Source organism: Nycticebus coucang, chromosome 16 (assembly GCF_027406575.1).
Source record: "Nycticebus coucang isolate mNycCou1 chromosome 16, mNycCou1.pri, whole genome shotgun sequence".
Taxonomy (NCBI): Eukaryota; Metazoa; Chordata; class Mammalia; order Primates; family Lorisidae; genus Nycticebus; species Nycticebus coucang.
Window position 1 is genome coordinate 58,640,943 of NC_069795.1, and position 22,912 is coordinate 58,663,854.

Here is a 22,912-nt window from a genome sequence, read left to right on the forward strand (position 1 = left end):
ATTAATGGAGAATATTGATAAGTCTGGTAAAATTTTGGGTATCGAGTTCTTTGAAAGTCCAGTGGACTTTTTTTTTTTTTTTTGTAGAGACAGAGTCTCACTTTATCACCCTCAGTAGAGTGCCATGGCATCACACAGCTCACAGAAACCTCCAACTCCTGGGCTTAAGCGATTCTCTTGCCTCAGCCTCCTGAGTAGCTGGGACTACAGGTGCCCACCACAATGCCCAGCTATTTTTTGTTGCAGTTCAGCCAGGGCCGGGTTTGAACCCACCACCCTCGGTATATGGGGCCGGCGCCCTACCGACTGAGCCATAGGTGCCGCCCCCAGTGGACATTTTTAATCCTTTTGCCAGTGTGGAAGTTGGAGTTTAATCAAAAGTTTCTGAGTGAGTTTACTTTTGTGGTAGAGGATTGGGTTGGTCATTATGAAAGATAGGTCTGAGGATATCCTGAAGAGCTGGTTTGGTTATGTCAAATTTCTTTAACATATGAATGTCATTAAAGTATGTAATTTCTCCATCATAAATGAAACTCAGTTTAGCTGGATACAGGATCTGGGGTTGAAAGTTATTTTGCTTTAGGAGATTAAAAGTCGATGACCACCCTCTTCTGGCTTGAAATGTTTCAGCAGAGAGATCTACAGTCATTCTAATATTCTTCCCTTTGTAGGTAATGGATTTCTTACATCTGGCTGCTTTGAGAATTTTCTCCTTTATATTAACTTTAGTGAAGTTAATTATGATATGCCTGGGGGATATCTTATTTGTATTGAGTCATGCTGGGGTTCTGAAACTGTCTGCTATCTGAATTTCAGAATCTCTAGGTATGTCTGGAAAATTCTCTTTCATAATTTTATGGAGAAGGGCCTCTGTGCCTAGCGAGGCCACTTCATCAGATTCAGGGATTTCAATGAGGCAGATATTAGCCTTCTTTGAATTATCCCAGAGTTCTCTGAGAGAAAGATTCGTTTTTGCTCTCCATTTCTTTTCCTCTTTGAGAGTTTGGGAGCATTCAAAGGCTTTGTCTTCAATGTCAGAAATCCTTTCTTCAGCTTGCTCCACTCTGTTACTGAGGGATTGTACTGTATTTTTCAGATCTTTGAGGGTTGCAAATTCTTGCTTCAGTGTTTGTAAATCTTTGGTGGTTTTGGTTTAAATTTGTTAAATTATTGAGACAACTTTTGAATTTCTCCTCAAATTTCTAATTCCGACTTTTGAATTGCTGCTCGAATTTCTAATTCCAAATTTTCCTCCACTTTATTAATCTTGTTTGCAATCCAAATTCTTAATTCGATTTCTGACATCTCAGCCAGTTGTTTATAAATGGGATCTTCAGTTACACCTGCCATATCTTTCCTTGGGGTGGGGGGGGTTATTCTAGGGTTATTCATGTTATCAGAGTTTTTCCACTGATTCCACCCCGTGTTTGTTTTACACCCTTTGATTTTTCCCCTGGAGCTTTGTCGAGGACCCGTACAGTGCTATGGCCTGAGAAACTGGGGCCCTGTTTGGTGTGGTGGGGCTAAGTGGTTCTGTCTTATTTTCAGCTGGTTTCTCTTTGACCCTAGTGAAACAGTTACTCTAGGTTGAAGTCTCAGCTGTGGAGAAATACCAGCAATTATGTCACCCCATCCACCACAGGAAACAATTGGTAAAGGAAAATCAAACCTTCCTATAACCACACACCCAGGGCACCACCTGAATAGTCCTCAGGCGATTGGCTCATTTCAAAAGGTCCAAATCAATTGTCTCAGTCAGCACCTGTCTTGGTTGGGGGAGTTTAAGAGGTCTCTGGGAACTGGATCATAGGGGTCTGGTGACTACTCTGATATGGCTTGCTCCAGTGCTGTGTGGAGTCAGAAGGACCCACCCAGCAAATAGATCAGTCTGAGAAGGTTGCTGCCTCCTTCCCCACCTTGCACCTCTGTCACACCCAGTCACTGATAGCCCTGCAGTTGGCTGACCCAGTTGCCTGTAGTGAACAGATACTCCAGGGGTTTTCACCTGCCTGAATCACAAGGAAATTTATTTCTGTTCATCCAGGCCACTGCACTCTTCCTCTACCTAGCAGGAGGAGGTGAGGCCTGACAACCTCGGGCACTTGATGAAGGCTGGGGGGTGTTCACTCAGTTACATCCCTGCCCCTGATTGATATTACTGACAGAACAGAACCGAACAACTTTGCCGGATTTTGTTACTGTTCCTGCTAAATTCCCCTGTCAGTTCTATCCTTCTGCCTTCCTTTGTCTATGGGCTGACGATCCCCTGAGGGCCAGATGCGTCTTAGGCTCAGTAAAGTGGTCCTCTGGGTCAGCCCTGCCCTGGGAACTTCTGGGGTTTGTGAATGCTTTTCTAGTCCCTGCACTCCACCCACGTTGGTACCATCTCAGGGAAATCTTTTACTCATGGGGCCTGTATTTCTGTCCTAGATCTGTTCGTGGTGGTTGCTCGCCTCCTCTGGTTGCCCAGGGAGACAGGGGGTGTGGCTTCACAATATCCAGGAGTGAGATGTGTTGTTACTAAAAGACGGCTGCTGCTTTGTGCCTCAGGGAACTGCTGCTCTGGTGTGGTTCCCTCTCAGCTGACCGTCCTCTCCTCGCTTCCATGCTCCAGAGTCAGCACTGACCAGCTGCAGTTTAGGCACTGTCCACACCCCTTGAGAAATCACCCAAGAATCTGGGGTACAGGCCTCCAGACTTCAGAGTAAGAGTGGAGGGGAATGCTGGGAGCTCAGAGTTGCAGGTGGAGAATATATACAGTTTTATGTCTGGCAGGAGAATGCCGTGGCCCCTAGTGGGGGAGGTAGGTCCAGTTTTTAGAGGGTCTTTCCGTGGAGTGTAGTGGGAGGACAGAAATTTAGCAAGTAACCTGGTGGATATGAGCTGCACCAAGAGAGGTTGAAGAACGCACATCAACCCCACTGAGGTGAGCTGTGACCACAAGGATACAAACAAAAGGTACAAAATCCATCACCAAGTGTACAAAATAAAATAATAAATAGTGTACAAAATAAAAACTTGAAAGGACAAAGTATTTAGGTAGGATGAAACAACGTACAAAAAAGACATAATTCAGAATAATGCAACTATGTTAAAAATACATGTATGTGCATTTAGCTATATATAAGATAATATAATCCTGGGGTACAGGCCTCCAGACTTCAGAGTAAGAGTGGAGGGGAATGCTGGGAGCTCAGAGTTGCAGGTGGAGAATATATACAGTTTTATACAGTTTTATGTCTGGCAGGAGAATGCCGTGGCCCCTAGTGGGGGAGGTAGGTCCAGTTTTTAGAGGGTCTTTCCGTGGAGTGTAGTGGGAGGACCTTTGAACTCTGTCCATTTGTTTGCGGGGTGCTCCAAGATGTACTCATGGGGCAGGGGACTCCCATCCACTTGGTGATGGATTTTGTACCTTTTGTTTGTATCCTTGTGGTAACAGCTCACCTCAGTGGGGTTGATGTGCGTTCTTCAACCTCTCTTGGTGCAGCTCATATCCACCAGGTTACTTGCTAAATTTCTGTCCTTTAACTCTCCTTCTGGGAGCCTCTGTGGAAAGCTGGCTTCAGTGAGCCATCTTTTTTGCTCAGCTTCTTATTGGAGGCTTGATCCAAACCTGCCAAAGGAGTGTTGAAATCTCCAACTATTATGGAGCTGAAGGAAATCAAGTTGCTCATGTCTGTTAGAGTTTCTCTTATAAATTGAGGTACATTCTGGTTGGGTGCATAGATATTAATAATTGAAATCTCATCGTATTGAGTATTACCCTTAAGAAATATGAAGTGACCATTCTTATCCCTCCTTAGTTTTGTTGGTTTAAAGATTATTTTATCTGCAAATAAAATTGCAACACCTGCTTTTTTCTGATTACTATTTGCCTGAAATATGGATGAACATCCTTTCACCCTGAGTCTATATTTGTCTTTTTAGGTAAGATGTGACTCTTGTATGTAGCAAATACCTGGTCTGAGTTTTTGTATCCAGTCAGCTAACCTGTGCCTCTTTAGAGGATAGTTTAAGCCATTCATATTAATGGAGAATATTGATAAGTCTGTTAAAATTTGGGGTATCGAGTTTTTTGAAAGTCCAGTGGACATTTTTAATCCTTTCGCCAGTGTGGAAGTTGGAGTTTGATCAAAAGTTTCTGAGTGAGTTTACTTTTGTGGTAGAGGATTGGGCTGGTAAGATTCTTGATCCGGCTTGTAATGGTTGACACTTCCACAGCTGTGATTATAAGAAGATGCTTTGGACAGTCCCAGGCTCACTCGTGAGACTTGTCTCAACAGCAGCACTGCCTTCCCATTCCACAGGGCCTTTTGAAATGCCCTCTCACTGACCAGCACCGGGGCACGAGGGCCACCCCACTCACAGCGCCTTCAGGCATCACGCTCGGTGATTTCTGCTCCCCCCGTGGCAGCTACAGAGGCAGCGGGAGTGATAGCTATCCTTTTGTAATTTTTAAAACAATTTTTTCCATTTACATTATAAAATAGTGTACAAAATAAAAACTTGAAAGGACAAAGTATTTAGGTAGGATGAAACAACGTACAAAAAAGACATAATTCAGAATAATGCAACTATGTTAAAAATACATGTATGTGCATTTAGCTATATATAAGATAATACAATTAGCTATATTGCGTTATTCTGCAATAACATTTTAATTCATATTCAACATATCATTATTTTATAATGATACATGTTTAATATATAGATGTATTTAAATAATAGGTGTTTAACAAAATATGACATACAATTAAAACAAAATTTACAGCTTCATCATTGGAAGTTGCAGCAAATGTTGTTTTTAAGTAATAGTGCCAAATAAAACATTTCAGCAGCCCAGCAGAACCAAATGCGTATTTGTGTGTGTTTGTGTGTGTGTGTGCGTGTGTGTGTGTGTGTGTGTGATGTCCTAGACAAAATAAATACTTATAAAAGGCAAAGTACATTAACAACATATGTTAAATATTTAAGTTCTTAGTTGATGGGCATATAAATTATGGCTTATAATCTTCAAAAATGTATATTGAGGAATATCCTTAATATATGTTGGATAGGAGATTCAATAAAATTTACTATTGCTAGATCCTGTGCTAGCTTTTCCCCCACACCATTAATCAATAAACCACCAATCAATCAAATATTGTTAATTATTTTTCATTGCCCACAAAAAGGATCTATTCTAGGCCCTGGGATACAGGTATAAAGAGATACAATCAAGACAAATCTCTTTATTAAGCTGATATTCTAGTAGGACATATATTCAGTAAAAAAGCATATAAACATTTAATACCATTTTGGAAAGTGTAAGTTTGATAGAGAAAAATAAAGCAGGGGAAAAATATGGAACACAAAAGAATCTCATACTTTTATAGGTAGCTTGTCATGGGAAGGGTTCCTGAGGCAGTGATGTCTGAGCAGAGACTTCCACGAAGTGAGGAAGCGAGCCAAGTGAAGTACTGGGAGAAAAGTCTTCAAGCCATGTGATTGGAGTGGAGCCAGTAGAATGAGAGAGCAATGGCAAATGGCTTGATAGCTACTTATAGAAGTCAGAGTGGGGGAGCCTTGGATTTTGAAATTTCTTCTGACTATGATGGAAAACTATTAGAAAATTTTGAGCATAAAAATGCTCATATAATTTTATTTTACATCTTGAAAGTATCAATCTGATAGCATATGGAAAACAGAATGCAGGAGGATTACCATAAATATGGGGACATGAGTTATGAAGCTAACAAAGACAAGAGATGTAAAAGGCTTGAGCCATGTTGGTTTTATGTTTATTTTTCTTCATTTAAAGATTTTTTTTATTATGATAAAATATACATAACACAAAATTTCCCATTTTAGCCATTTTAAGCGTACACTTCATTGGCTTTAAGTGCATTCTCAATGTTGTGTAACCATCACCGCCATCTATCTCCAGAGCTTTTTCATCTTTCCAAACTGAAACTCAGTGCCCATCAAACAATAGCTCCCTGTTTCTCCTTCCTCCAGCCCCTGGAACCTCCCATTATACTTCTTCTTCTTTTTTTTTTTTTTTATTAAATCATAGCTGTGTACATTGATATGATCATGGGGCATCATTCACTAGCTTTACAGACTGTTTACAAAGTTTCACATATACCCTTGTAAGATGCACCACTGGTGTAATCCCACCAATCCCCTTCCCTCTACCCACCTCCCCCCTCTCTTCCCTCCCTTTCCCCCTTCCCCCTATTCTTAGGTTGTAACTGGGTTATAGCTTTCATGTGCAAACCCTAAATTAGTTTCATAGTAGGTCTGAGTACATTGGGTACTTTTTCTTCCATTATTGAGATACTTTACTAAGAAGAATATGTTCCAGCTCCATCCATGTAAACATGAAAGAGGTAAAGTATCCATCTTTCTTTAAGGCTGTATAATATTCCATGGTGTACATGTACCACAATTTATTAAACCATTCATGGATCGATGGGCACTTGGGCTTCTTCCATGACTTAGCAATTATGAATTGAGCTGCAATAAACATTCTGGTACAAATATCTTTGTTATGATGTGCTTTTTGGTCTTCTGGGTATATGCCCAGTAGAGGAATTACAGATTTAATGGCAGATCTATTTTTAGATCTCTAAGTGTTCTCCATATCTCTTTCCAAAAGGAATGTAACTTGCATTCCCACCAGCAGTGCAAAAGTGTTCCCTTTTCTCCACATCCGCGCCAACATCTCTGGTCTTGGGATTTTGTGATATAGGCTAGTCTCACTGGAGTTAGATGGTATCTCAAAGTAGTTTTGATTTGCATTTCTCTGATGATTAAAGATGATGAGCATTTTTTCATATGTCTGAAGGCCGTGCACCTGTCTTCTTCAGAGAAGTTTCTCTTCAAATCCCTTGCCCAGCCTGCGATGGGATCCCTTCTTCTATTCTTCCTAATGCGTTTGAGTTCTCTCTGGATTCTGGTTATTAAACCTTTGTCAGAGACATAACCTGCAAATATCTTCTCCCATTCTGAGGGCTGTTTGCTTGCTTTACTTACTGTGTTCTTGGCTGTGCAGAAGCTTTTTAGTTTGATCAAGTCCCAGTAGTGTATTTTCGAAGCTGCTCCAATTGCCCTGGGGGTCCTCCTCATAAAATACTCACCCAGCCCGATTTCTTCAAGGGTTTTCCCTGCACTCTCCTCTAGTATTTTTATAGTTTCATGTCTTAAGTTCAAATCTTTAATCCAGTGAGAGTCTATCTTAGTTAATGGTGAAAGGTGTGGGTCCACTTTCAGTCTTCTACAGGTTGCCAGCTAGTTCACCCAGCACCATTTGTTAAATAGGGAATCTTTTCCCCACTGAATGTCTTTAATTGGCTTGTCAAAGATTAAATAACGGTAAGTAGCTGGATTCATCTCTTGGTTCTCTATTCTGTTCCAGACATCTACTTCTCTGTTTTTGTGCCAATACCATGCTGTTTTGATCACTATCTATTTGTAGTATAGTCTGAGGTCTGGTAGCGTAATTCCTCCTGCTTTGTTTTTATTTCTGAGTAATGTCTTGGCTATTCGAGGTTTTTTCTGATTCCATATAAAACGAAGTATTGTTTTTTCAAGATCTTTAAAGTATGACAGTGGAGCTTTAATAGGGATTGCATTGAAATTATATATTGCTTTGGGTAGTATAGACATTTTAGGAATATTGATTCTTCCCAACCATGAGCATGGTATGTTTTGCCATTTGTTAATATTTTCAGCTATTTCTTTTCTTAGAGTTTCATAGTTCTCTTTATAGAGATCTTTCACGTCCTTTGTTAGATAAATTCCCAAATATTTCATCTTCTTTGGCACTACTGTGAATGGGATAGAGTCCTTAACTGTTTTTTCAACTTGACTGTTGTTGGTATATATAAAGGCTACCAATTTATGAATGTTGATTTTGTAACCTGAGACACCGCTGTATTCCTTGATCACTTCTAAAAGTTTTGTAGTAGAGTCCCTTGTGTTTTCCAGATATACTATCACATCATCTGCGAAGAGCGAAAGTTTGATCTCTTCTGACCCTATATGGATACCTTGATCGCCTTTTCTTCCCTAATTGCAGTGGCTAAAGCTTCCATTACAATGTTAAAAAGCAATGGAGTCAATGGGCAGCCTTGTCTGGTTCCTGATCTGAGTGGAAATGATTCTAATTTAACTCCATTCAATATGATATTGGCTGTGGGTTTGCTGTAGATGGCCTCTATCAGTTTAAGAAATGTCCCTTCTATACCGATTTTCTTGAGTGTTCTGATCATGAAGGGATGCTGGATATTATCAAAAGCTTTTTCTGCATCGATTGAGAGAATCATATGGTCTTTGTTTTTTAATTTGTTTATGTGCTGGATTACATTTATAGATTTACGTATATTGAACCAGCCTTGAGATCCTGGGATAAAACCGACTTGGTCATGATGTATAATTTGTTTGATGTGTTGCTGGATTCTGTTTGTTAGGATCTTGTTGAATATTTTTGCATCTATATTCATTAGTGATATCAGTCTATAATTTTCTTTTCTTGTTGCGTCTTTTCCTGGTTTGGGGATCAGGGTGATGTTTGCTTCATTGAATGTGTTGGGTAGTCTTCCTCTTTTTCTACCTTTTGGAACAGGTTGAGTAATATAGGTACTAATTCCCCTTTAAAGGTTTGGTAGAATTCAGACCTGAAACCGTCTGGTCCCGGGCTTTTTTTTTAGGGAGGTTTTGTATGGTTGATGCTATTTCCGAACTTGATATGGGCTTGTTCAACATTTCCACTTGATTCTGGCCAAGTGTTGGTAGGTGACGTGCTTCCAAGTATTGGTCAATTTCCTTTAGATTTTCATATTTCTGAGAATAAAGTTTCTTGTAATATTCATTAAGGATATTTTGATTTCTGAGGAGTCTGTTGTTATTTCATCTTTGTTGTTTCTGATTGATGAGATTAGAGATTTACTCTTTTTTTCCTGATTAGGTTGACCAAAGGTTTATCTATTTTATTGGCCTTTTCGAAAAACCAACTTTTTGATTTATTGATCTGTTGTATTATTCTTTTGTTTTCAATTTCATTTAGTTCTGCTTTAATTTTTGTTATTTCTTTTCTTCCACTGGGTTTGGGGTTGGAATGTTCTTCCTTTCCCAGTTGCTTGAGATGTCCCATTAAGTTGTTAACGTCCTCTCTTTCCGTTCTCTTGAGGAAGGCTTGTAGTGCAATAAATTTCCCTCTTAGTACTGCCTTTGCGGTGTCCCAGAGGTTCTGATAGTTTGTGTCTTCATTGTCGTTTTGTTCCAAAAAATTGGCGATTTCTTTCTTAATCTCATCTCTGACCCAGCTATCATTCAGCATAATGTTATTTAACTTCCATGTTTTTGTATGAGTATGCAGATTCCTGTTGTTACTGAGCTCAAGTTTTATTCCATGGTGGTCCGAGAAGATGCATGGAATAATTGCTATTCCTTTAAATTTACTAAGTTTAGACTTGTGACCTAAGATGTGATCGATTTTGGAGTAAGTTCCATGGGCTAATGAGAAGTATGTGTATTCAGTTTTGTTGGGATGAAATGTTCTGTAGATATCTGCTAAATCCAAATGTTGGATGGTTAAGTTTAAATCTAAGATTTCTTTGCTCAGCTTCTTGTTGGAGGATCGATCTAACACTGCCAGAGGAGTGTTGAAATCTCCGACGATTATGGAGCTGGAGTAAATCAAGTTGCTCATGTCTGTTAGAGTTTCTCTTATAAATTGAGGTGCATTCTGGTTGGGTGCATAGATATTAATAATTGAGATCTCATCATATTGAGTATTACCCTTAACAAATATGAAGTGACCATTCTTGTCCTTCCTTACTTTTGTTGGTTTAAAGCCTATTGTATCTGCAAATAAAATTGCAACACCTGCTTTTTTCTGATTACCATTTGCCTGGAATATGGACGACCATCCTTTCACCCTGAGTCTGTATTTGTCTTTTAAGTTAAGATGTGACTCTTGTATGCAACAAATATCTGGCCTGACTTTTTGTATCCAATCAGCTAAACTATGCCTCTTTAGAGGACAGTTTAAGCCATTCATATTAATGGAGAATATTGATAAGTGTGGTGAAGTTTTGGGTATTGAGTTTTTCAGAAGTCCAGTGGGCATTTTTAATCCTTTCGCCAGTGCGGAAAGTGGAGTTTGATCCGCAGTTTCTGAGTGAGTTTACTTTTATGGTATAGGATTTGGTTGGTCATTATGGAGGATAGGTCTGAGAATATCCTGAAGAGCTGGTTTTGTTATGGCATATTTCTTCAACATATGAATGTCATTAAAATATTTAATTTCTCCATCATAAATGAAACTCAGTTTAGCTGGATACAAGACCTGGGGGTGAAAGTTATTTTGCTTTAGGAGATTAAAAGTCGGTGACCACCCTCTTCTGGCTTGAAAAGTTTCAGCAGAGAGATCTGCAGTCATTCTAATATTCTTCCCTTTGAAGGTAATGGTTTTGTTTCTCCTGGCAGCTTTGAGGACTTTTTCCTTCATATTAACTTTAGTGAAGTTAATTATGATATGCCTGGGGGATGTCTTATTGGGGTTGAGTCACGCTGGGGTTCTGAAGCTGTCTGCTATCTGAATTTCAGAATCTCTAGGCATGTCTGGAAAATTCTCTTTCATAATTTTATGGAGAAGGGCCTCTGTGCCTAGCGAGGCCACTTCATCTGTTTCTGGAACCCCTATGATTCGGATATTCACCTTCTTTGAATTATCCCAGAGCTCTTGGAGAGAGTGATCCGTTTTTGCTCTCCATTTCTCTTCCTCTTTGAGAGTTTGGGAGCGTTCAAAGGTTTTATCTTCGATGTCAGAAATCCTTTCTTCTGCTTGCTCCATTCTGTTGCTGCGGGATTCTACTGTATTTTTCATATCTTTGAGGGCTGCAAATTCTTGCTTCAGTGTGTCTAAGTCTTTGGTGGTTTTGTCTTTAAATTCGTTAAATTCTTGAGACAGCTTTTGAATTTCTCCTCGAATTCCTAATTCCACTTTGTTAATCTTGTCTGCAATCCAAATGCTGAATTTGATTTCTGACATCTCAGCCAGTTGTTTATGAATGGGATCTTCAATTGCTTCTGCCATATCTTTCCTTGGGGGGGGTTGATCTATTCTGGTTATTCATGTTACCAGAGTTTTCCCGCTGATTCCGCCCCATGGTTGTTTTACTCCCTCTGATTTTTTCCCCTGGACCTTTGTCGAGGGCCCGTACAGTGTTGTGGCCTAAGAAACTGGGGCCCTGTCTGGTGTGGTGGGGCTAAGTGGTTCTGTCTTGTTTTCAGCTGGTTTCTGTTCCACCCTAGTGAAACAGATACTTTGGATTGAAGTCTCAGCTGTGGAGAAATATCAGCAATTAAGTCACCCCGCCACCCACCGGCAAACAATTGGAGAAGAAAAATCAAACCTTCACCGTGCACCCTAGGGCACCACCTGATTTGTCCTCAGGCGATTGGTTCAGTTCAAAAATGTCCAAATCAATTGTCTCAGTCTGCACCTGTCTCAGGTGAGAGAGTTTAAGAGGTCTCTGGGAACTGGATCACAGTGGTCTGGTGACTACTCTGGTGTGGCTTGCTCCAGTGCTGCGTGGAGTCAGGAGAAGCCACCCAGCCAATAGATCAGTCTGGGAAGGTTGCTGCCTCCTTCCCCACCTTGCACTACTTCACATCCAGTCACTGATAGCCCTGCAGTTGGCTGACCCAGTTGCCTGTAGTGAATCAGTACTCCAAGAGTTTGTACCTGCCTGAATCACAAGGAAGTCTGCCAGGCCACTGCGCTCTGCCTCTCTCCAGCAGGAGGAGGTGAGGCCTGACAACCTTGGGCACTTGATGAAGGTTGAGGGGTTTTCACTCAGGTCCAGTCTCGCCCCTGATTAATGTTACTGATAGAACAGAACATCTCTGCAGTTCCCCTGCAGAAGAGAAACTGAATTGAGCTCCAAATCAGCTTGTCTTTGCTCCTGTATTGTCTATAGGCTGACAATCCCCTGAGGGCCAGGTGCGTCTTAGGTTTAGTAAAGCGGACCCTGGTTTGCAAGCTGGAGTTGCCTCAGGCAAACTCAGAGTCTCTGGTTGCCCAGGGAGACAGGGGGTGTGGCTTCAGAATATTCGGTAGTGAGCTGTATTGCTAGCAAAAGAGGGCCGCTGCTTTATGGCTCAGGCAACGGCCACTCCGGTGTAGCTCCCCTCTGGCCAACAGTCCTCTCTCCGCTCCCGTATCACAGAGTCTGCACCGACAGGCTGCAGCCCAGCACTGTCTACACCCCTCGAAAAATTGCCCAAGAGTCCGGACCCCTGGGGGACAGGCCTCCAGACCTTGGAGCAACAGCAGAGGGGAGTGCGGGGAGTACTGGGAGCCTGGGGTTGCCGGCAGAGAACACACCAAGCTTTACACAGTTTTATGCCTGGCCGTATTGTCACCAAAAGACGCTGTGTCGCACTGTGCCTCAGGGAACTGCCACCCCGGTGCAGTCTCGTCTCCGGCTCCGCCGACCGACCAGGACTGACCTCCAGACCCCAGTGTGAGCAAAGGGGAGCACTGGGAGCTCAGAATTCCAGGTAGAGACTATATACAGTTTATACAGTTTTATGCCTGGCAGGAGGACACCGTGGCACCCTAGTAGGGGAGGTAGGTCCAGTTTTTAGGGGATCTCTCCCATGGAGTGTAGTGGGAGGACCTTTGAACTCTGACTGGTTGTTTGTGGGGCACTCTGAGCCGTTCCCATGGGGGAGGGGACTCCCGTCCGCTTGGTGATGGATTTTGTACCTTTTGTTTGTATCCTTGTGGTTGCAGCTCGCCTCAGTGGGGTTGACGTGCATTCTACAACCTTCTCTCTTAGTGCAGCTTAAATCCACCAGGTTACTTGCTGAATTTTTATCCTTTAACTCTCCTTCTGGACGGGAGCCTCTGTGGAAAGCTGGCTTCAGTCAGCCATCTTGTCTCCTCCCCTTGAGCCATGTTGGAACTGGCAAGAAGTGGCAAATGGTAAAACTGACATAACTTATTTGTGATCTGGATGTCAATGTAAGGGAAAGAGAGAAAATAAATAATGGATTTTTGTCTTGAGCAATTGAATAAATGGCAAAACCAATTACTGGGTGAGAAAAATCAAGAGAATATCAGTTACAAGAGAGGTTTAGAATTTTTTTGATTAGATAGATTGTGTATTACATGAATATTAGAATTCCAATAAAGATGTTACTGGAAAGTAGATGGCTAAGATATATGAGTCTAGAGTTGAAGTGAAAGTTTTAGACTAAAGGTGTAAATTTGGAAGTCATAAGCACATAGATGATTTTTTTTTAGCTTAAAATAGTCTAGAAAATTTATTTATATTTTATAATAAGAAGGGGGTACACATGTTTTTGTTACATGGATAACTTTTATAATGCCAAGTCAGGGCTAGCAGTGTGACCATCGCTTGAATTGTACCTCTTAGGTAGGATTTTATTGCTTCCCATCTTTCCGATGAATTTTACTCCTCTCTGTGACCAGGTGTGTCTATCAGTTAGTTCCAACCTGTCAGAGAGTACAAGCACATAGATGATCTTTAAAGCCATCTAGCTAGATGAGGTCATCAAGGGAGAAAGATGAGTAGGGAAAGGCTCAAGAAATGAGCCTGGAGGCACTGCAACATTTCAAGGTCAGATGTAACAAGGAAGACTAAAAAGACTAAAAAGAAGCAACAAGTGTAATGGTGAAAACAACAAGATATATTGACCAATACATTTAGATTTGGATTGGCAAACTCAGCCCATATGGCAAATTCTACCAACTATTTTGGATGGCTATTGAGCAAAGAGGGTATTTTACATTTTTAAATGGTTGAAAAACACCCAAAGGAGAATAATATTTTGTGACATGTGACGTCTGCATGAAGTTCTGAATATAGACTTAGAATAATATTTTAGAATCTTATAGAATAATATTTTGTGACATGTGAAGTGTATATGAAGTTCTGTCAGTGTCCATGAACAGAGTCCTATTTGGACATAGTCATACTTGTTCATTTACATGTTTTCTATAGTGCCACAACAAGTTGAGTAGGAGCAACAAAAACTGCATCACCTATAAAGCCTAAAATATTTATCATCTTTACAGAAAAGGTTCGCCAAGTTTTCTCTTTATCACTAAGGAAAGAGTATGTTTCAAGAACAAGGAGTTCATCACTTGTGTCAAATTTTGCTAGAAGGTCAAGCTGAAGGAAGAGAGAATTAACCCTGGATTTGGCAAGATAGGATAATTGATGTCCATGTCAAGAGAGGATTTTGCGGATTGGTGGGGAAAGAAGCATAATTGGAGCGGATTGAGGAGAGAATGGAAATATAGTAAGTGAAGACAATTTTTTTTTTTTGTAAATCATGTTTATAAGAACATTTGCTATAAAGATTAATGTAATGTAGTAGCAACTAGAAGAGGTATGAATTCAGGGAAGATATACTGCAGCATTGTATATAATTGTGCAGTGTGTTTTCATATATTATAACCTCTTATTTTTACAACATTCCTTCAAGTCATGTCAATTATATAGAGGAGAAAATATGTCTTGAAAAATTATGTAGTTAAAACTTGTGGGAGAATAATTGTCAAATTTTATAGTGACAAGTATTGCAGATATCTAAACAAAGTTATTGGTTAAAACATAAAACAAAAAATATAGAAATCAATTTGTAGATGCAGTTAAATTATAGATCTTCTGTACGCTATTAAGTATTTACTTTCATATAAGATTATCTTGGGGGAAATTTTTATTGACCTGGAAAATGCCTTTTAATTACTGTTACATAGATATTCATATATGAAATAAGTATAAAACAATACATACTGATACATGGGAAGATATATTTTTTCTTTTACCACCATAAACTAAGCATGGTATTATTGATCCAATTAAATGAAGGGCAACTATCAAGCACAGAAATAATCATTAGTTTTTGTTTAATATAGAGTTTGCTCCCTAATACTAAAATTATTTCACTTCATTTATTTATAAATTACAAGAAATATGGTGGAATATGAATTTATGCATATTAACTCTTACTTCTGAGAATCAACAGAAAGGAAAGAAACATAATCATTTGGATACTAAACACATTCTGTGACCTCACATGTATAAAATTTCCAGCCAAGAGGTGCAAAGCCTTTAACTCCCACAGAAGACATCTATTTAAAAAATATCCAGGATCCTTGGAATTTCAATAAGTGTCTTATAAGGAGTGAGGTCAGGGACTTGGACCTCTATAATGTACAGGGATATGTAGACGTTAAGTATAGCCTTTGGGGAAGAGTATTATAGGATTGAAACTGTCAGAAGAGATCAAGCATTGTCTAATGAACCAAAAAAAGATTTGCTAAAGCTGACACAGATTAAGTATCTAGGAACAGTACACCTTGCCATGATAACTTGAGCACAAAATATTGGCTCAGAAATATATAATATAATATAAAAAAGTTAAATGTAAACTGACACTGGCTTATATCGGGTTGAACTTTTCATTATCACTAAATATTTATTGAATAGCTGCTTGAATAAAATATGTAGATTGAAAATGATTAAATTGTGCTTTCCCTTCTCTGGGAGATGTGAGCATACAGTTAGGCTTGTAACATATATCAGCGAGAAGACAATCAAGGCCCACGCTCAAGCTCAAAGAAAGCAATGCCGTATCATGTTGTGCAGGTAAACCTTGAATGCGGACTCTGGCATTTATATATTGTTTTTCTCATTATAGTATCCTTCCCTCTTGTCTGGAAAAAACATCACCCCCTTCTCCACACATAAGATTTAAGATGCGGCATGCTCTTTGTTATCACTTCTCAAACCATAGGAAAGTAAATTTTACCTGGGCTTCCCCACAAATTAATCTGTTCCTCTGAGCGCAGTGAGTGAACTGGTTAAAATGTTGTCTGAGCCAGTTAACATCTTTTCTTGAGGTTTTATGTGCTAGTTGGGTGAGATAAATCTCTTCTCTTTTGGGTTATAAGGTAGAACGATATAACATTTGAGTTACTTTTTTTTCACACATACCCCTCCTGCTCTCATGTTGAACCTGTAGAAGTCAAAACTCAGTGAACAGCCAGGATGGAGTGGGGAAGGTCAGAGAGGGTCATTTCAATTCTTGGACCCAGTGCTGACCTTCCCAGTTATACGAGCCAAGGTGCTTCTCTCTCTCTTTCTCTCTGACTACTTTTTCTTCAAAAGCTAGTTTGGTTTGAATCCTAACATATAGACATTTATTAAAGGACCTGATAACCCTTAATTTTTACTAGCTGAATGACCTGGAGGTTTAGTGACTAAGAGCTGTCAGACCATTTTATAGATAACACTGTCTATTTGCAATCACAGTTTTTAATGGAATGAATAGAACTATGTGTTAGGACTCAAACCAAACTAGCTTTTGAAGAAGCTAGTTGAACCATGCCAAAGCTAGGCATTGAACCATTAATAGCTTGACTACAACTGTGATGTGTAATTCAGAAGTAGAAAGAGGCAGTATCCTTTGTTCTGATATTGCATATGAGCCTATCTAAGTTAGACGCAAGTTTCCAAGTATCACACATATTTTGGGAACTGAGGGAAATTTTAGAAATGCCTATTTTTAAGTGCTTCAATATATAAATAAGAAAAGTCACAAAGGATAAGTGTACTCCCATAGCCAAACAGCATGTCATTAGAAGATCTTTAACTCAAATCTTATTATATGAATAAATTCAATATCTAGATTACTCAAGGGAAAAAAAAAAGACCTCTTCAGCTTACTTGTCTTATAAATATAGGACAACAGGAGAGTAAAGGAAAAGAGATTTGATTGGAAGACTACCTTGAGTCGAAGTAGTTGTCAATTGCAAAAAAAAAAAAGTGACATTCAATTTTTTTCTGACACTCAGCTCATCATTAGTTCTATTCATTCCATTAAAACCTGTGATTGCAAATAGACAGTGTTATTTATAAAATGGTCTGCCAGCTCTTGGTCACCAAACCTCCATGTCATTCAGCTAGTAAAAATTAGGGGTGAGCGGGTCCTTTGATAAAGCTGGTCCAATGCAGTGTATTTATTAAGGTAATTTGAAAACTCAGTTTGGTTCTCTGGAGATAGCTGGTTGAAATATTTGAGACATGATACAGTGTGAAAATGACGGTGATGATTGAAATACTTTCACAGCAAGCATTAAAGTTGTTATGTAACAAATTTTAATTACCCTATAAAGGTACTAAGTTAGAAATGGTTTTATCAAGTAGTCAAATATCTTCTCATACAAATAGGGATGGTAAATGACACTTCAATATTCATTGTCAGATTGACAGTAGAAATTACAGTTTTCGGAGTCAGCTGGGAAAAAGCATGACTTTCTCTTAATGACATTGTTTTTTCAAAACCCATGGTTACTAACCTCCCCTGCCCCACACTAACATGAATAGGACTGAACTGCCCAAGTATACTAAGGATGGAAGGGACAGGCAGCTGGAGTAAGAACATTAGTATTTAACTATGATCTCACTTATATGTGCAATCCAGCAAAGTTGAACTCAGAGGAACAGAGAGTAGAATGGTAGTTACTGGGCAAGGAGATTAGGAGATTGGTCAAATGATACAAAATTTCAGTTAGATAGGAGGAATAATTTCAAGAGGTCTATTGTACAACATGATAATTATAGTTAATAACAATATATTATATATATATTTAAATTTTTTGTTACTGCTTTGTACTACCTTTGTACTGCTAATATACTACCTGTGTATATTATTCTTGAAAGTTGCTAAGATTTTAAGTTTTCTCATAGTAAAAAGAAAAAAGCATGTGAGGTAATACATGTGTTAATTAGTTGATTGAGCCACTCCACAATGTATAAATCTTTCAAATCAACAATGTTGTTTGTACATGATAAATATATATAATTTTGTTAATTAAAATTAAAATAACATTAATATGGAATCCAGGATTTCTACCTTCACTCTCAGTAGACCCTTCTGAGTTATGTCCACTTAGAAGAAAGCAGTTGAACATGGAAAAGAAGCATCTTTATTTTCTCTGCACCAGAGAAGAGATGAATAAGTATGAATTATGTTTAGAAAAGTAAATATATCTCCTAGTTGACTTATTCTCTGAAATAAACCCTTTCTTCCTTGACCCCCCTGACCCCAAATACGTAAATATAAAAAGAGTCTGGGTTGGATGTAGAAAAGAAGGAGATAAGTTGGGAGAAAGTAAGTAGTTAAGGGAATTTTACCCTTTAGAAACATGGAATTCACTCTTGGTGCCTGTCTGGTTCTCTGCTTTATTTAATTTATCATAAGTTCCATCTATTATGGAACTGTCCATTTCTTTTAATTGCATATGAAATCACCCAACCCATTCCACCGACCTGCCGTTTCTCTTGCCTGCGGAAGCCTCAGGACTGGCTTCCTGCTTCCGTCCCCAGTATCCTGCAGTCAGTGGGGTGTGCCGGAGCTGCCTTGTCTGAAGAGCTGGCTGCGTCCATCACTTTCCAGCTCTGGGTTTGCAGACAAATTGGTAGCTTGAAATTGGCCATGGGAAGAGCATTTAGACCATATAAATTGGAAAATGCTACAAATCTGGGCTTTTTTATAAATGATTTTCCAGATAGGTGATTTTTAAACATTTACTGGCATACCACTGTCTATAATTCATTCTCTATATAGCTGTAACTGTAACGTTTTAAGAGCATAAATTATTTCAAGTCATTCTCCAGTTTTAAATCTTACAGTAACATTCTATATAATCCAAATTACTTACTGGGTCTTCTAGGCTGTTAAGATTTTCTGACCTCAGCTTTCCCTCTACTCTTATCACTACCCATCTTAATAAATGCACTCTGCCTAGCTGCTTTCTGTCTCACCATCATAACAAGTTTATGGTCTCTGCTTCTTCAGGGTGCTCTTTGCCTGGATCTTTGCATGACTGAGTCTTTCTTATTATTCGGGTCTTACAGCAAAGGTTACCTTCTTGGAGAGGTCTCTCTTCACCACCCTCTCTGTAATATGCTGTTGTCTTTTCTTCATAATATTTATTGTATGAAATTGTAGGCAGTTGTATTCTTTCTACCTTATTCTTTCTATCTCCTCTACCATGTGCTTTGTAAAACAAGAGTCATGCCTTTTGTCCCTTTGGCTATATTATCAGCACTTAAGAAAACTGCCCATACAACATAGCAATTCAACAAATTTATTGAATTAATTAATAAACGGGTAGATGTATGTAATTCACAAACACATTGCAGTGTTTGATGTAACTACTTATTTGACTAAGTGATTGAAAAGGTAAAACATTAAACATATTAATTAAATAACTAATAATGAAAGTCTGATTTGAATCTTATCATGTTCTCTACTTATTTACCTTTCATAACTCTGAAGAGGAGATACCATACCCAGTTCCCATGAGATATTTGTGGTCTGAAGTATGGGAAATGCTGCTCAATTTCTTGGAGGAAAATCCGAAGTTAGCCCTAGAACTTTAATCTTTTTTATTGATTCTGCCAAGTTGGAGGTTTTCGAGAATAAAATGATTTATGCCCCAAAGTTTAGACTGTTTTGTTACATGAAGCCTTGGTTTTTAAGAATGATGTTTAAGTTTTGAATTAAGAGAAGAGATTAAAAAAATAAAAACTTGTCCTGTGAGAGTATATGTATTTGTTAGAAACATTTAGAACCTCCATAAGATCTCCTGACCTTCATCCCATTTGGCTGCTTCTAATGAGTTTGATAAAAGTTAAAAATGACCACCACAGGAGGTTATGTAATATATTCATATGATTCAGAGGCCATTCAGATACACAGAGCATGTCCCATTATTCAGAAATGTAGCCATAATGTCTAACGTCCAGTGTCTGGGGCACTTTATCCTCTTCCACATTCCTTATCTGCCATCACTCTTTGTGGAGAATGTCCTTCTGACTTGCAGCTTTGGCTGGACCCAGTCTCTGCTGACATCTGCTATCTTCACAATGAAGAAAATGTATATATACACATTTTTAAATTTCAGTTTAAATTTTAAACTTAAATGATTAAGTTACAATGTTTGCATTTGTTAGGTAAGGTCCGTATAGTTATACCTCTTACCCAGGACGTGTGCCATATACCCTTACATTGTGCCCATTAGTTGAGAGCACACCAATCCCCCTCCCTTCTCCAAAACTTCCCACCTTCCTTTCCCTTTCACAACTTGAATTAAATTGAGTTTTTCTCTTATGTTGTTCATCTTCTGGCTTTATATTAGTATTAAATAAATTGAATACTTGATTTTTCATTCTTATGATACTTTAATAAGGAGAACGTCCTCTAACTCCATCCAGGTTAATACAAAATATGTAAAGTCTTGGCTCGGCACCTGTGGCTCAAGTGGCTAAGGTGCCAGCCACACACACCTAAGCTGGGGGCTTTGAATCCATCCTGGGCCCGCCAAACAACAATGATGGCTGCAACCAAAAAATTCCAGGCATTGTGGTGGGCACCTATAGTCCCAGCTACTTGGGAGGCGGAGGCAGGAGAATGGCTTGAGCCCAGGAGTTGGAGGTTGCTGTGAGCTGTGATGCTACAGCACTCTACTCAGGGCAACAGCTTGAGGCTCTGTCTCAAAAAAAAAAAAAAAAAAGTTAAGACTCCACTGTTTTATGGCTGAATAGTATTTCATGGTAGCCATACACCACAGTTTATTAATGCCTTTATGAGTTTATGCACTTGGGTTGATCCCACAAGTTGTAAATTGAGCTGCAGTAAACATTCTTGTGCAAATGTCCTTATGATAAAAATTATTTTTTCTTTTGGATTGGATTGTGAGATCAAATGGAAGGTCTATTTTGAGTTCTTTGAGGATTCTCCATACTTCTTCCCAAAGATATTGATTTGCTTGCAATTCCACCAATACACCCTGGAGAGAATAAACCCCACTCTTTCAGGGCTACTCACTCCTCCCCCTGAATAGTGACCAAGAACAAAGCCACTTTACAACTATATTTCTGCTAATTTTAATGCAGAATGTCTTTGGATTGAGATACTTGGAGCCCATCACAGAGTTTGTCACTGTTACTAACATTGCTTTGATTGTTTAGAAAAAACAAAATAGAAGATAAAGCATCTGCTTTGGAACAGATGGGAATTTTAATCTTTAGTTTAAAAGCCTGCAGAAAATACTAAAATTTTGCAGGCTTTTTATAGATTTTTCCATTGATACAGACAAACTTTTCTAACTGGAATGGAGAGTAGGGTTGGCAAGAAATTAGTATATAAGCATCTTTTCTTGTATATCTGGTCACTCATTTCTACCAGGCCCTATGTCTTTGAAATGAAGGTCATGACTGGTGGTGAGAGTGTAAATTAGTGTAGTCAATAAAACAGTATGAGGTTCTTCAGAAAATTAAAAATAGAACTATCATATGATCCAATAATTCCACTTTTATATCCAAAGGAAATGAAATCAGTATGTTGAAGAACTATCTTGACTTCATGTTTATTTCAGCATTATTGACAATAGCCAAGATACATAATCAACCTAAGTGTCCATCAGTGGACGAATGGATAAAGAAAACATAGCATGGGGCGGCGCCTGTGGCTCAGTGAGTAGGGCGCCAGTCCCATATGCCGAGGGTGGCAGGTTCAAACCCAGCCCCGGCCAAACTGCAACAAAAAAATAGCCGGGCGTTGTGGTGGGCGCCTGTAGTCCCAGCTACTCGGGAGGCTGAAGCAAGAGAATCGCGTAAGCCCAAGAGTTAGAGGTTGCTGTGAGCCGTGTGATGCCACGGCACTCTACCCGAGGGCGGTACAGTGAGACTCTGTCTCTACAAAAAAAAAAAAAAAAAAAATAGCATATATACACAACGGAATAGTATTTAGCTTTTAAAAAGAGGGAAATTCTAGCATTTGCAATAACACAGATGAACTTGGAGAGAAAATATGCTGAGAGCAATAACACAGATGAACTTGGAGAGAAATATGCTGAGAGAAATAAGCCTGGCACAGTAATACAAATACCTCGTGATCTCCCTCATGTGTGGAGTTTTAAAAAGTCAAACATAAAAGGAGAGAGTAGAATGGTGGTTACTACAACCTGTGGGTAGGGTTGGGATTGGGGAGATTTGGATCAAACAATACAAAATTTCAGGTAGGAAGAATAAATTCATAAGATCTATTCTTTAACATGGTTACTGTAGTTAATCACAGTGCATTATATTATTGTGTACTTGAAAATTGCTAACAGAATAGATCTCACATCATCACGGAGACATAAGACTGTGAGATAACGGGCAGTGCCTGTTGCTCAAAGGAGTAGGGCACTGGCTCCATATACCAGAGGTGGTGGGTTCAAATCCAGCCCTGGCAAAAAAATAGAATGTGAGATAACATATATTATGAGCTTGACTTGGGCATTCACAGTATATTCATATATTAAATTTGTTGTCACCATAAATATATAATTTTTATTTGTCAGTTCAAAATTACAAAAGAAAGACAGACATTGATTTAATTAACAGTTAAAAAAGGAAGTCATGACCAGAGAGTTAAACTGCCTGAATTCTAAAACTTAGTGCCTGCTACTCAGATATACAAGCATTGCTAATTAGGGAAACTGGAATAAACTATCAGTTTTAAGATTTTCAAAATTCAATTATCCATCATTCTCTTTCCCTGAATCTCTGTGATAGTAAATGCTTATAATACCAGTCCATTGTTCTAAGGGCTTTGCATAGATTCCTAATAGTTTTATCCTCTCAATAACTCTGTGAGGTGAGTACTGCTATTCCCGTTTATAAGTAGGAAAACTGAGAGTCACAAGTAAATGACTTGCCCAATATATTACACAGCTAGTAGGTAGGGTATAGAGGATTTGAACCTAGACACTTGAGATTCAGGGTCCCTGCCTCTCACAAGCTGACCGTGATGCCTAGTTAGTTTGGTCACT

The 22,912-nt window shown here is 39.0% G+C and overlaps 1 long non-coding RNA gene across 1 annotated transcript in view; it reads left to right on the forward strand.

Moving 5' to 3' along the window:
- Window positions 1–19,503, forward strand: part of LOC128567180 (uncharacterized) — a 56,835-nt gene extending 37,332 nt beyond the window's left edge. The window contains exons 2-4 of the long non-coding RNA XR_008374810.1: window positions 14,096–14,322; window positions 17,956–18,070; window positions 19,372–19,503. This is a non-coding gene — a long non-coding RNA (uncharacterized LOC128567180). The remainder of the gene's footprint in view (window positions 1–14,095; window positions 14,323–17,955; window positions 18,071–19,371) is intronic.
- Window positions 19,504–22,912: the final 3,409 nt, after the last annotated feature.